We start from the raw sequence: 15,281 nt of genomic DNA on the forward strand, positions 1-15,281 counted from the left end.
AACGGAAGTCCCCTCAAAGTATCTGCTTTATATACATTATTTACACAATGGGCTGTACGTGATTCGCTAATTGTGGAATTCTCCTGTAGGCCAATCAGGTTGTGGATTCACTTCTATCTGGAGCTGGATTGGGTGGCTCCTGCAGACCAATCATACTGCTGCATTGTCCTAGGACCAATCAGACTGCTGCATTCTGAATCCTATTGTTCTAGGACCAATCAGACTGCTGCATTTTGGATCCTATTGTTCTAGGATCAATCAGACTGCTGCATTTTGGATCCTATTCAACTCAGTATATAACACTTCTATAACACAACAGGTATGCAATATTGTGCTTTAGGCAGCAATCTAAAGTAGGGCTGAAAATAAGTCACACTGGAATTAATGAGACTTATTTCAAAGAAACCTGTGTGTTTCACCTAAGGAGGATAGAGACAGACCTGGTCTTGTGCTTTCAGAGATAGGGAATCAGCCATTGTTATGCTTCTTGTTCCCAGCAGACTTTGGTGCAACCTGATACCCGTACAGGACCTCAAGAGCATAATCCAAATGTCTGCTACCTCCTCCCTCTTAAGTTTTAAGATTGTGCCGAGATGTAGACTCCATGGCTTCAACAGCAGTCGTTTTCTCTCCTAACTGCCACCCTGTCGCCCAGTCCATTGCTTTGTTTCAAGAGTTCTGAAGAACTCAAAAGCTTGCACAGCATTTTCTGTAATTTTGGTTGGCTTAATAAAAGTCTCACTCCAATACAGATTGGAGCATTTTTCTTATGGGCCAACATGCCTCCCTTTACTTTCTATTAAATATGAGTAAATGTACTCATAAATCACTAACGTTTATTGATTAACAAGTTAACACTATTTTATTGAAAAGTTGAAGGCAACCTTGTTCTCTTTTGTGCCAGATGCCCTTGCGCTACCAAACTGCCAAATTTCAGATTCCAGTTATTGAGGGAAAGTGTTATTTCATACAGTTAAATCTGATTTTTCCCTTTTGTGAATTTCAAAATACAAATGTGTATTGTTTTAATGGCCTGATATACAAACTGTGCTTTGACAAAATTCAATAATATAAGAATTATAATTTTCAGTGGCAAAGACGTACCAAATTTGGAGAAAAAACAAAGAGGAACCATTAACTGGATCAATTAGATAGAGGAATATAGGGGAATGGGTAAAAGTACTGCAGGTTAAAATATCTTAAAAGATGTCATGGAACAAAGGTTGGGGATTCCCACCCTTTTCTCTGTGACTTCTTTATGTTCTCAGCTATAATTATGAAAACAATTCATCCCAATTATCACGATTAAAATGTCAACTTCAGCTAGTTGTCAGAAAGGCTTTTAAAAAAATAGAATGCTGTTCTCCTCAAAGCAGAAGAGATGATGATTATTTGTCAAATTTCTATGCTGCCCTTCATCCGAAGATCACAGGGTGGTTTACAATATAAAAACACATAAAAAATCACCTTAGTAACAATACCACCCCACCACCCCTTGCAGTTTAAAAGGCCATAACTTGTTTAATTAGCCAAACGCTTGGGAGAAGAGGAATGTTTTTGCTTGGTGCCGAAAGATATGCAATAAAGGTGTCAGGCGAGTGTCCCTGAGGACAGCAGTCCACAAGCCGGGAGCCACTGCAGAAAAGGCCTGTTCTCATGTTGCAGTCCTCCAAACCTCTCACAGAGGAGGCGCATGAAGAAGGGCCTTAGATCTCAGAATCTGGATTGGTTTGTATGGGGAATGGCAGCACTTAAAATATTGTGGTCCTGACAAGTTTAAGGCCTTATAGGACAAAACCAGCACTTTGATTTGGGCATTGAAACTAACTGGCAGCCAGTGCAGTTGAGCCAGTCTTCCACTTGTCTTTGAGTCGTTTCCTGGCTTGCTTCCTCGCCCTAAGTTCTGGAGTGTACCAGGAAGCTAAATGGGCTCCACAAAGCAGGAGAGGGTGCTCAGGAATGATCACATCAATGGCCGAAGCCATTCAGATGTTCCAGAGATTGGCCAGGGCTTCAACAGGACTGCCAGTCACATTAGTCTGAAAATCCCCCAGAGCTGTTTGGAAACCCATTGGATCCATCAGCCTCGGAGGGTACACTACCCTAATAGTTCCCTGGCCCCTGCAAAAAAGAAAAGGCGCTGAAAGCCTAAATCTCAACAGGAAATGATCTGACCATGGCTAGGGACTGATGTCAATATTTCCCAATTTCAGATGACCTTCTTCTTGCCCAGTTGAGAAAACAAGGTCCAGAGTGTGGCCTGCCACATATGTTGGGCTGATGACATGTTGGGACAGCACCATGGTTGTCATGACAGTCATGAAGTCCCAAACCACACCAGAATCAGTCACCTCCACATGGATTTCCCCCAAAACCAACACTCTGGGAGTCCTCAACCGTGCCTCCGAGACCAACTCTGCCAGCTCAGGCAAGGAGACTGCTTGGCAGCAAGGCAGTAAATTAGCAGAATCTCTAATCTGTCCCGATTGCTCAATGTCAGGAACACACACTCTAGATTCCCGCAACTGGACAGAGAGCCCAGAGAGAGAGATGGAATCTCTATAGGTAAAGCTAAAGGGACCCCTGACCATTAGGTCCAGTCGTGACCGACTCTGGGGTTGCGGCGCTCATCTCGCTTTATTGGCTGAGGGAGCCGGCGTACAGCTTCCGGGTCAAGTGGCCAGCATGACTAAACCACTTCTGGCGAACCAGAGCAGCACACGGAAACGCCATTTACCTTCCCGCCGGAGTGGTACCTATTTATCCACTTGCACTTTGACGTGCTTTCGAACTGCTAGGTTGGCAGGAGCAGGGACTGAGCAATGGAGCTCACCCCGTTGCGGGGATTCATATACAGCAATTCTCCCTCTCCATCCCTCAGCTCTGCCCTGATGCTGCCCTGAGGACCCAGGTAGGCACAGCTGGGTGAGACCAATTCCATTCTGCTCACCCACCCAGGTCTCAGTAATGGGTGAGGCGGCTTCCTCATACTCTCCCCTGCTCCTGTCCTCCCAGGCACATCCTCCTCCATCAAGAAAAATTACAAAAATCCACACAAATTGAAATCAGTTAAAACAATTAAAAACAGTTAAAACATTGGCCCTGTCTCCTAGTTCTGAGAAAATATGGGAACCCAATATGGGATCTGGCATATTTTAAATATACAGTATAGCGCTTCTTAGGATTGCCCTGGGAATATCAGCAACTCTTAGAGGAGAGCGACAAACCTGTAAACTGCATGACACCAACCAGCCATGTTTCTGTCAGTGAAGGGTTAATTCCAGGTCAGGTGTGCCCTGCCCCGCTCTTTTGAACTGTGTCCCTCCCTACTGTGCAACCAAACCAAGCAGGGCTAGGCACTTTGCATCGGGTACTTTATCAGGAAGGCGGAGCCTGAATGATCGCATCTCTTCTGACCTATCGCAGCTGCCGCTTCTTGCGGTTTGGACCTACAAAAAAAAAAAACCCAAGGAAAGAAGTGGGGGCGTCAATGCTTCGGTGTGAATCAAATACTGCGAAACGACAAGGCGGAGCGAAGGCTTGACGGGCTCAAATCCCCACCAATACCTACCAGCGACTCGGGCCGAAGCAGCCAATGCGCCCGCGAGGCTTGAAGTAGGGAAGGAGAGAGGGTAGCGAAGGAGGTGGGAGTTGTTGTCAGGGTGTAGGAGGCAGCTCTGCTTGGCGGCTGAGGAGGAGCTGAAGGGAGGCGGCCGCGGGTAGCAGGTGAGAGCGAGCGACGGAGCGAGCGAGCGGCGGCCGGGCCCGGTAGGCGCTTGGCTGAGGGAAGGGGCTTCCGTGGACGACGAGGCGCGGTTCCTCCCTCCCTGCCCGGCGGGGAGAGCGGCGGGGCGACCTGTGGCGGAAGGCCCGAGCTCCCGGGTGCGGGGCTGGTCGGCTCCGAAGCCGTGTGGGTGAGCCTCGCAAGGGGAAGGAAGGAAGGGAAGGAGGAAGGAAGGAGGTGCGGGGCTGCTGCGCTCAAGAGGAGTCGCTGGAGAAGGCGGCGGCGGCGGCGGGGAATCCGGGGCTGGGGAGAAGCGGGCTCGCGGAGTACGTGTGAATGGGTGCAGCGGCGTGCAAGGGAAGGTGCGAGTGCGGGGTCTGCTCGGAGGGGAGGTCGGGCGAGGTGCCGGAGGGAGGTGGGGCGCTCGAGGTGCCCGGGAAAGGAAGGGGCCGGCTGGGCGTCTCTCGGCTTCATACACACATACTGTATATACAGGGTATATATGTCTATATCTAATGGTCGGCTGGGCTGGAGGCTGAACCTGGGCGAGGATCTGCGGCGAGTGGCCCAGGAATGCGGGCGGATGAGGAGCCCTGCGGAAGGGAGGAAGGAAGGAAGGAAGGAAGGAGGAGAGAGGGAGAGGCGGCTAGTGCAGGAAGCGGCGAGGAGGGAGAGAGAGAGAGGCAGAGGCGCCGCTCTCGCATCCCCGGCAGCGGAGGGACCTCGGCGGGCGAAGGTGCCCTGCCGCCCCTTCCCGGCTTCCGGGGTGCCTGCCTGCCTGCCTGCCTGCCTGGGACTGGCCTCCCTTCCAGGCCCCGCTTGGTTTGGGGAGTTAGGGATTCCTGAAGGAATGTGGCCAACTGGCTTCCTCTCCTCAGAGTATATCTGCCCTATATTTCATTCTGTCTCCGGGACTACTTGTTTGTAAATGAAGCCTTTTTGCAGATTCCTGGCTTTGCAACCCCTGGAAAAGGGGGCGGCGGCGGGAAAGAGCTGATAAGCTAATCGAGCGAAGCGCCGTCCCACCTATTCTTACTTGGCTTTGTGAGAAGCAGAATTGATGTGTGATAGGATTAAAATCGACGAGGTTAAACTTTGAAAGATTGGGTGTTGGCACTCGCAATATGATTACTTTGGTCTTTAAAGGAGAGCTTCATTTCCTTTTTATGGCTTTCTGTCAGGATGTTGGGCGCAAAGCAAGTGTATATCTATTTTAAGAAGAGGATTAATATTAATACAAAGTGCAACAATTACTAAATCATAAAATACTAGGTTTGTGTGTCATGTTTCCAAATAACAAAATACTCGAGTTTTTTTATCCTTTCTATGAGTATTTATTGTGAAATGATGTGTCCATTTGGCTTGTAATGTCTTGCAGCAGCTCTCATCTAGAACTCCTTCATCCATAAGATTTATTTAACCTGCTCATTAATTTTTCATAAAGCTCTAAAAGTTTCTGGTAGAATTTATTCTGTTTAATGTGTAGGTTGTTGTGTCTTCCAAGACGCTTATAAAAGCACTTATAAGGATTTGTTATTTGGTTGTAATCAGCTAATTTTGTTATTTATACCCCGCCCATTTGGCTGGGTTTTCCCAGCCACTCTTAAACATTTTGTGGTCCTCAAATTGTGTGTGTGGCATCTTTAGCAAAGATGATGTTTAGGAATACAGTTGAACCATAATGGCATTTGTATCTGGTTATTCTCTGCTGCAAAAGTGTGCATGTTACGCATATTTCACTTCTCCAATCCTTGGGCTTGTTCTGTAGTTAAAATCATGATAGGTCTCTTAAGGCCAACTGCTATTTAATGTTTGACATAGTAAAAGAGTGCTGATCTGTACAGTTTTTCCGCTGGATTGTTGCAATGTTTTTCCATTCTTTCCTTCTTGGCCATTCTTTATGGAAACACTAAATCAGTGACATCACTCATGTGAGCAAAATAAAACCATAAATTGTCTGTTCCTCCTCAGTTCAATCCTTGTCCTTTATCATATTAACTTATTTAATCTACAGATAAATAGACGGTGGGGTGGGGAAAGTTGCTGTTACACAAGTTCTGTACAAAGAGTGGCAAAGCCAAGATGCATAGTGAAAACTTTCTGTCACTGAAGCCTCCTTGGCTCAGACATTTGCACTCTTTTAATAGAAAATACATAGAGACAAGGAGAATAATTTCCACAGTGATGTGATGCATCTTCCAAAGTTTTATTTGCCTAATCAGATTTAAGTTCTTAATTCAGTAGTGTGTATAATATATATTACCCTGTGTTGCCTGTAGCATCATTTGTGCAAACACTCTAGGTACCTTATTGCAACAATGTAATACCGGTTTAATTAAATTCAAGCTGTAGTCTAGCAACGGTTTTGTTTTTGTTTTTTGCATTGTTTTTAAAGACTTACTGTGTTCAACCTTGCAAATAAGCTCACAAAAGTTACTAGCCCACATAAATATTATCTAGCCCAGGGGTCGGCAACCTTTTTCAGCCGTGGGCCGGTCCACTGTCCCTCAGACCATGTGGTGGGCTGGACTATATTGTGTGTGTGTGGGGGGGGGAATGAACGAATTCCTGTGCCCCACAAATCACCCAGAGATGCATTTTAAATAAAAGGACACATTCTACTTATGTAAAAACACGCTGATTCCCTGACCGTCCATGGGCTGGATTGAGAAGGCGATTGGGCCGCATCCAGCCCCTGGGCCTTAGGTTGCCTACCCCTGATCTAGCCTGTCAACTTGCCCACACACAGTTTTAAGAAAAAAAGAGCCAAGCTTTTTGGTTCTCTTCATCATGGAGATCGCAAGAGGCTGTATCAAGCCTCAGTTAGTCCATGAGGGGATGGATGATGGAAGTGGAATATTTTGTAATCTCTAAATTTAGGAGATTTTTATGTTGTGGAAGTATTGGTGGGAAGATATGACTTATTGATATTATCTTGCACTCTGTTTATAGTAGCACAATTGGGGACTGGTACATCAAGCAATCCATTTGAAGTGCTCTGTCTAAAGTGTTGCTGGCAGAAGATACAATACTAAGTAACTTTACTACTCTGTTTTAGGAGAATGAATCTTATCAGATAACATCTTTTAATCCTGAGCCATTTTTGAAGATTTTATAGGCTCTAGAGTACTCTGGAATAGGGTATTGTCAATACCCAGATCAATAAAACAGATATCAGCAATACAAACGTTTATTGGCTAATATATTTTATTGGAGAAATAAAATATTGGACAAAATATTACATTGGGAGAACAATTTCATGACTCTAAATGAAAATATACTGCAAGTTTATTCTGTTGATGACCTCTCTTGTTCCACACACTTGCAATGCCTAAAAAGGGGGCCTTATATAGGAACAAGTGCTGTAACTAATGTGCTATGGTAGTGAAAGTAGAAGTAGATTGCACGCTGTGCCAGAATTCCCTTATTGTCTGCTGTCTAAACATAGTGATGAATATAGGTAAACTGTCTTTCTGGACTTCAAATATTCTGTACTCTGTAGCTCTCTTCTGGCATTAACTGGCTTGAAGAGACAACATACCAGTGAATACCAGTTTCTGGAAACTGCAAGACAGCAGAATGCTTTTGTTCATGGGTCCTGTTTGCAGACTTCTCACTGGCATCTGGTTTGCACTGTGAGAATAGAACATTGGACTAAATGGGCCTTTGTTCCAATCCAGAAGTCTCTTAGGTTCTTTACCATAAAGGTTCATCTTTAGTTGCCTCTTCCCTCCCCTGACCATGCAGCTCTTCCAGTCTCTCTTATGATGAGGATAAAGTACTGTAGTGAAGAAGCTTTTTTTATCTGTGGAAGTACCCTGTGCAAGGGATAATAATGAACTTCCAAGCTTCTCAATCTGTGGAGGGGCTCCACAGAATCAAAGGTTTATCTTCATTATGAAAGAGACTAAGAGATTTGTGTTTACTTGTGGGTGGAGTGAAACATGTGGTCTCAATATATTGCCTCTTCAAGTTAGTAATGGTTAAGGGTGGTGGTTATTTTTATATCTTTCTTTGCCCACTGTAATCACAGACTCCTGTTTCAAGCATGGCAGGACCATGCAACAATCATACCAAATTGTTGGCATTGGTGAGGAGATCTACAGGGAGCACCCTATCTGCACATTATCTTGTGTCTGGGATACTGATACAGATCTGGTGTTTCCCTGCCTAGTCAAACCCTGCCTTTCTGTAGTTGCTACTATTAAACAATTGGGAATCTGAAATCTTTGCTGATCTACTGCAGAATAACCAAAGATCTGGCTGTTGATCCCAATCTACCTTCTGTCCACCCTGATTGAGGCAGGTTCTGAGTGTTGTCAACCTTCTTGAAAGGTACACTTACCAATATAGTGTTACTTCTAACTGTCCTGTCTGAGTACAGCTGAGTACATGTTGAAGTTTCAGCAAATAGGTTTCAACATTTTGAATACTGTCTTCTGAAATTATATTTTGCTTCTCATGCAAGAATAATATAATTACAACTTTTTTGTGATATATGTTGACTTATAAAAGCTGGAAATGTTATTTTCTGTAGTTCTCTATTATAGCAAATTACAGTTATGGATGAAGGATAGTAAGTCATTACACAGTACTTATATGTTTTATAACTTTAAACTCTTATTTAGAATTTTAAAGCCATCTAGTTTGCCAACTATAAAATTCCTGAGAAACCTTGGCTGGCTTATGTCTCTCTTTTTTTTCTTGGAAAGAGCTGAGACAGTTCTGTGGAAAATCACTAAATCAACATTTTCCCCCTCATGCAAACCTGGTATGCTTCTGAGTTGTACTGACTTTTTGTAATTCTGCGTCTGCAAACTGCAACATTCCCAGAAGGAATAGTTCTGGGTACTTTGTTCTGCTAGTTTTGAAAAGCTTAGAACTATTGCCTTTACAGAGTTCTCTGGTGGGACACGTTATTGATGGACATCTGTATATTTAATATCTTACACTTTTAAAATGAATTATCTGCCTTTTATGGCAGTTCTGCTACTAAACATATATTGATATCTGATATTGATTAATCTTGAAATGTGGTGAGGCTTATAGCCTGATTCTGTGCATATTTGCTCAGAAGTATATTCCGCTGAGTAATACATCTTATTTGACCATAACACACTAATATATTCATACAAATGGCACTTTACTACCAAGTAAGTGTGTATAGAAATGCAGCCTTGCTTTGTGTAGTGTAGAAGATATTAAGTTTCACCCAAGAAAATAATGTGTCATGTGCATTTAACTTTGATTTATATTTTGCCTAAAGCTGCATTCTTGGTTTCTGCCACTGAAGAAGCAGGAAGCTAGTGGTAGACTAGGTAAAGTCAATTGATAGTGGCAGTGCAGAGTTTTCAGAAACTTTTCCTGTACCTTTAATTAATTGGGATTTGATTTAGCATTTGTCTTAAAAGCAAAAAAGTAAACACTGTTTTTTTGTTTAACTATTTTCAGTATACAAAAATAGTTTACCTGAAATATTTTATATAGACCAAATAAAAAATGCACAATTAATTTGGTTTAAATGTTCATAGAAATTCACATCTGTACTTTAAAATGTATTGTACTTTTCTCAAAAACAAAACAACTCAGTAGCATATACTTAACATTGTTCAAATGTTAAGAAAATAATATGGTAGGAATACATCTTGTTTGACCATAAGCATAAGCCATAACAAAACTAACATACTCATACAAAATAAAATTCATGAACAGTGTCTGCATAAGATATAGCTTTTAGCAAGTCTAGAAAGCTGTTCATGATAGATACAGGTATGCTTCGTAGGGATAGTCACCTGAAAAAAGGTAATGGCAAAGTTTGAAGCTGCTCAGTTTGACAAAATCGATTGTTGCAAATCTTCTAAACAATGTATTTTTGGAGAAATATGTGATAGATTTCCCCCCACAAAATATTTCACTCTGTACATCTGCTATAAAGAAGTAGAGGACTCATATTTAGCACATTGATGCCTGACAGTGCAGGATCTAGTGCAGTGTTTCCCAACCTTGGGTCTCCAGCTGCTGTTGGACTACAATTCCCATCATCCCTGACAATTGGTCTTGCTAGCAAGGGATGATAGGAGTTGTAGTCCAAAAACAGCTGGAGACCCAAGGTTGGGAAACACTGATCTAGTATACATGGCATCTACTGTATTTAGGAGGGCTATCTTGGCCACAGTAGAATGCTTTCTGTACTGCTTTGCGCATCACATTAAACCATAGTTAAAAACAAACTGTGGTGTAATGTTAATGTGTCAGTTGCGTGCTGCTGAAATGTCCTTGTTCTGCTCTCACTTCCACTGCACTTATGGGAAACAAACCAGAGAAGCCTTAAGAGATAACCAAGGATTGTTATTCGCTTCCTGTGCATGGTTCGTTTGGAGAGAAACAAGCCATGAGCCTAGATTAAGAAGTCACAACAAGGTGGACTCCAGCTTGTTTCCCAGTAGCAGAATGAGAATATTTAAGTTGTGTGATCACACTACTTTCTCATTAAACCATAGCTAATTTTAATTATGTTTTAATTTGATGCATGAACTATAGCAGTGTGTGCCTAGGAACCCTTAGGAAAGGGTTGCAAGAAATGGTGATAGTTTAAAAAAATATTTGTTGCAATTTCAAGACATCAAATATGAAACACTATTCACACAGAAAGAACCTGGGTGTGAACCATAAGACAACTAGGTATCTAGAAAGTATTTGTAATGGATACTGTAAATCTATAGATTTACTACTGGTCTAACACCACAGTTGACAATTAAAAAGTTATGTTTGAAGAAAACAATGCCTCATTAAGTGGCTTTCTCAGTTACGACTTTTGAAGATTTGATGTTTAAAAAGAAAACAAAAGTTATCCCAAATATATGCCTTATTATGTACTTTGATTTTACACAAGGGTAATAGTTTTAAGAAGAAAAGGATCACATTGCGGCTAGAGGAATTTTTGAGCAGGAATGGCATAAAATTGGCTATCAGGGGCCAGCAAGACCTACATTTGTAAACATAAGAGAATACTACTACAAATTGCTTTTCCAGTGGTATCTGACACCTCACAGTTTGAGCAATATATATATGTGGCATGAGGATAAAGGTTTGGATGCATGAATCCTCAAATGCAGATATAGGTGGCAACCATTTTGCGCTATTGACACATGATTGCCAATGCGTGGGTCCCCTTGGACCCGGAAGAAGGCGGAACAGGGTGGTGGTGGAATGCAATGGGCTTATGTATGTTCCGCTGGTGCACATGGGGGTCAGAAACGGAACCCCTGCGCAAAATGGTCACTGCCTGTATGATAGTCTTGTCCTTTAATAACAAAATATGGGGGATAAGTTACAATATTAATCAAACTACTTTATGCATTATGTTATAGTTTTGGATCCTTTAACAAATCTGTTGGGCTGCTTAGATGACCAGATTAAACCTAAAAGATTAATATGGAACCTAATAGGTGATGCCATTATGTTAATAGTCCAAAAACAGAAGAACAAACTGAACAAGCTATTTCCTACAATTAAAATAATGGCTAGTTGAACTTTGGAAAGTGATGAAAATGCATAAACCTACAGAATGATGGAAGACACAGGAAGGAAACTTTTTCGAAGTACCATATTTACTCAAGTCTAATGTGCCATCAAATCTAATGCACACCTCAATTTTCAGAACCTTGAAACTAAAAAAAGCATTTGCTGGCGAATGTAAATGTGCTATTGAATCTAATGTGCACCTTAATTTTCATAATGTAATTTGGCCAAAAAAGGTGAGCATTAGCTTCGAGTAAATATGGTAAATGGCTTTCAGTGATTGAATATATGAAAGATATGGATATGAGATATGGATATTATATATTTTTTCTATATGGTAATAGCATATGGTCAGAACTGTATTTATGGACACAGCAAAATTTTGTATTAAAATTGTGATGTTCAAATCTGTGGTACAGATACATTCTGAATACAGTCTTACCCACATCTCAGTTGGGGTACCCTAGTGTTATCACACTTTCTAGTGTTCTTATTTATGTGTGCACTTGAACTTGCAAGTTATGCATGTATCCTTGGAAACAGGGTTTTTGGCAATCTTTAATCTGAGTATGGCTGCATGCCATAGGGGTTATTACATTATGTTAATGCCCATTCACACTTGCTTGGGGGCACCAGTAAATTTGCAAGATAAATGTGGATAAAATGGTGTTCATGCAAAATGGCAGACAGTTAAATAGTTTTGCAACTTGAAGTGCCAATTGCAATGCTACGTAATGATAAAATGGTTACAAAATAATACAGGCTATCCAACAAAATGATAAATCATTCAGTAATGCTCACAGATCACCCAGATCCACACTTCTTGTGCCAATAGTTTAAAATTGCTATTTAGGAAATAGAAATGGATGGAGGGTAGAGAGCGGTCACAAATGGCAAATGGGAGGGTACTAGAGAACTGTCAGGGCTGCAGTGTGAGTCTAGGTGTACCAAGGGGGTGCTCAAATGCTTTGGACAATGTAAGAATAGCAAGACGGTGATATTTAGGAAGTGAGGCAAAAGAAAGAAGGAGTAAAACACAACTAGTTAACCTGTCCTGAGAAAGAGAGAGAATAGTTTCTCTTGAGTTTCACTGTGACCTGTTTGTGTGATGTCACAGCTGTAGACTGAGGCTTTAGCAGGAGTTAAGTGCGAAGCCTTTTGGTGGGTTCACTCCAAAACAGGTAGTTTGCAAGTTTACTGTATTTCCTAAGGGACCCAGGTCCAAGCATTGATGGGTTGGTCAAAGATAGCTCAAGGATGACATTAGAAGGCTTGCCTAAGTCCCCTCACCATCCTAAGGTGGTTCCAAAAAAAGGAGAAAAAGTACTTCCCTTAAGGGTGGTCACAAAGCACCTACTAAAAGAACACCAGAATAATCTGAAAGAAAATTTAAAAGTATAGTAGTAAGGAAAAGGGGAAGGGAGGCAAGGGTAAAGGATCTAGCTAAGTTGGAAAGGTCTGCTCCTGTAATAATAGAATTGAGTTGGCTTAGAGAAGAAAGAAGAGTGGAGCATGGCACAATCTTGTAGGAGCAAGACAGAACAGTGTCAGGGTCTGAGGGATGCATAGTTACAGGAAAAAGAATTCTGATGGGTGTTGGCCATTGTCACAAATGATGATTGTGGGGAACAAAAAACGATCAATTTCTGGAGAGAGGTGCTTTCTTGGAAAAAAAGGCTTTTATTCTCACCAGGGTTAATTAATGGTCAAATAGAGGGATATACTTGCATTAGAAAGGATAGAGATTCTGAAGACCAATTAAGTTTCTGTATTTTCAGTCTTTTAGCTTTAAGGAGGTCATTTAGCTTAAGCCAGTATTGCTTCCTGAATTTTTCTGCAGTGGCACTGCAGTCATTGTACAGAGCAAAGCCAAAGTTCAGGTGCACGTGAAGAGTTCCAACTGAGCTAAGTTTTTAGGTAATACTAGCTCTGGAAAAGGTATGGAAAAGGTGTACTGAAATTACCGAAGGTCATATCATGTTCCTAGTAAGGAAATAGAAATTGTGGTTGCTTAGATGAGGGAAAAAGCAAAGTGGTTTCATGCGAACAATTATGTTATCAGTTATCTTCTCTCAATGCTAGCTAGCGCTTTGGGCTATTCAACAAAACTGTTTGGCAATATGTGGAAATATTGGGGGGGTGATATATAAAAATTTGATATTTTTAAGCAAAGTGGTTGATGTGAGTTATGTGTTATGTTTGATATGAAAAATGATAATACAATATTAAAAAATAATAAAACTGATTGGCAAGTTTTCAAGGCAAACAAGAAATCCCTTTTCATGAAGTGCATAACTAACTTAGGGAATTGACAAGTACAGTGGTACCTTGGTTTTCAAACGTCTCTGTTGACAAACATTTCGGTTTTCAAACACTGTAAACCCAGGAGTACATGCTTTGGTTTTTGAACACTCCTTAGAAGTTGAACATTCCATGCAGCTTCCATACTGAGGCTTCCGTCTTGAGTTTTTGGTTTTCAAACGTTTCTGAACTCGAACAGTCTTCTGGAACGGATTACGTTTGAAGACCGAGGTACCACTGTATAACCATGTGGTGATGACTTCTTGTAAGAAGGATGAAGCAAATATACATTATATCGATATTTCAACAGTAGTTGGTCTTGATAGCTAGGAATAGAACCTCCATGTTCAGAGGCAATTTACTACTAAGTACCAGAGACTGGGGGCAAATCTTGAATGGGCATCAACATAATTTCTTGCAAATGAGTTTCGTGGAATCACTGTTAGCCAGATGTTGAAAACTGAAGAACTGACTTATCATTTAGCAAGGCAGTTGACTGTTTTTAGTAAGACTGATCAATTCTTAAATACTTTTAAAAATGTCATGGGTATTGATACAAGGTCTTGAATATCTAATTAATGAATAATGAAAACTAAATTTTGCCGAACACTGCAGGGTGGGTCAGTGTCATGTTATAGTAGAGCACTTGTTGACCTGCAGTGTCTGGACTGTAGCTTAGCTATAAACTGCAACTCTTTGGAGTATCGCAACTGACAATGGATGGGAATTGGTGTAAGTATAATGTGCACAGTTACCTTGCTCAAAGCATTAGCAAGATGAAATAACCTGCTATACTTAAAAAGCGAAAGTACTGACTGAGAAGAGTGTTTACATTTTAGTCTGTCTTCCTGTGTTGTTTGCAAATTAAGCTCCTGTTGTAAATAAAATAAAGGAGGAGGACACTGTATCTGTAGGATCATAATTCACTTCCTGAGCCACTGTGTTGGAAAAAAAGAAGAAGAGTTACAGTAGTTATATAGGTGGGCACATTTTGCAAGAACATTTTGCAAGAGCTTGCAGGGCAGCAGCTGAAGAAGGAGCAAAAAGGGTTTTCTTGTGTGTGTGTTTCTTTGTGGCTGATTAGCTGCTCTCCCTGTGCAAAGGTCAGAGGGGGGCAGGGTTTGATCCATCTTTTAGATTTAGGGGAGCTAGTCTCAAACGTTTGTTGGGGGAGACCTAGGTTTTTTTTTGGGGGGGAGTTATTTGTCCTGTCTTCACGCTTTTTATGATGGAGGACCACTGTAGCCACCCCAACGACACGTTCTCAAGATGGAGGGTGAGGGAACAGCTGCAGTCGCCTGCGGTTCCTGTGCAATGTTTGCCATCTTGCCAAAGGTTGCAGGCAGCTTTACCTGCAGCAATTGCATGTTGATTGCCCTCTTAGAAGACAAAGTCCAGCAACTGGAGGAACGTGTAGCTACACTCCAAAGAATTAGAGAGCTGGAACTCTTCTTGGAAGCAACAGAGCACACCGTCTCCACCAAGGAGGAGACAGGGGACTCCCCTGAGAAGGAGGCTAGTTCACCAACACAGGAGCCAGATATATGGAAAAACGTGACTCAAAGAAGTAGGAGGCCCAGGGTTCGCTCTGATTGTTTAGAAATACACAATCGCTTTGAGGTCCTCTCCCCTAGCATGGAAGACGAAGAGCAGACTCCATTTGAGGATCTCTGCCTCATTACAGTCGATCAGGTATATGAAGATGAGCAGCAAAGTCAGTCCTCAGGGAATGTGC

At 41.9% G+C, this 15,281-nt stretch overlaps 1 protein-coding gene across 6 annotated transcripts in view; it reads left to right on the top strand.

The window, feature by feature from the left end:
* Window positions 1–3,601: 3,601 nt before the first annotated feature.
* The window catches only part of NUMB (NUMB endocytic adaptor protein), a 63,916-nt gene continuing 52,236 nt past the window's right edge, over window positions 3,602–15,281 (top strand). For 2 of the 6 annotated variants that reach the window (XM_079990128.1, XM_079990127.1), the window contains exon 1: window positions 3,603–3,726. The gene's annotated coding sequence lies outside the window, so the exon portion shown is untranslated. The other 4 variants (XM_079990124.1, XM_079990129.1, XM_079990126.1 and 1 more) reach the window with 4 other exon arrangements.

Source organism: Podarcis cretensis, assembly GCF_951804945.1.
Source record: "Podarcis cretensis genome assembly, chromosome: 1".
NCBI classification, from domain to species: domain Eukaryota; kingdom Metazoa; phylum Chordata; class Lepidosauria; order Squamata; family Lacertidae; genus Podarcis; species Podarcis cretensis.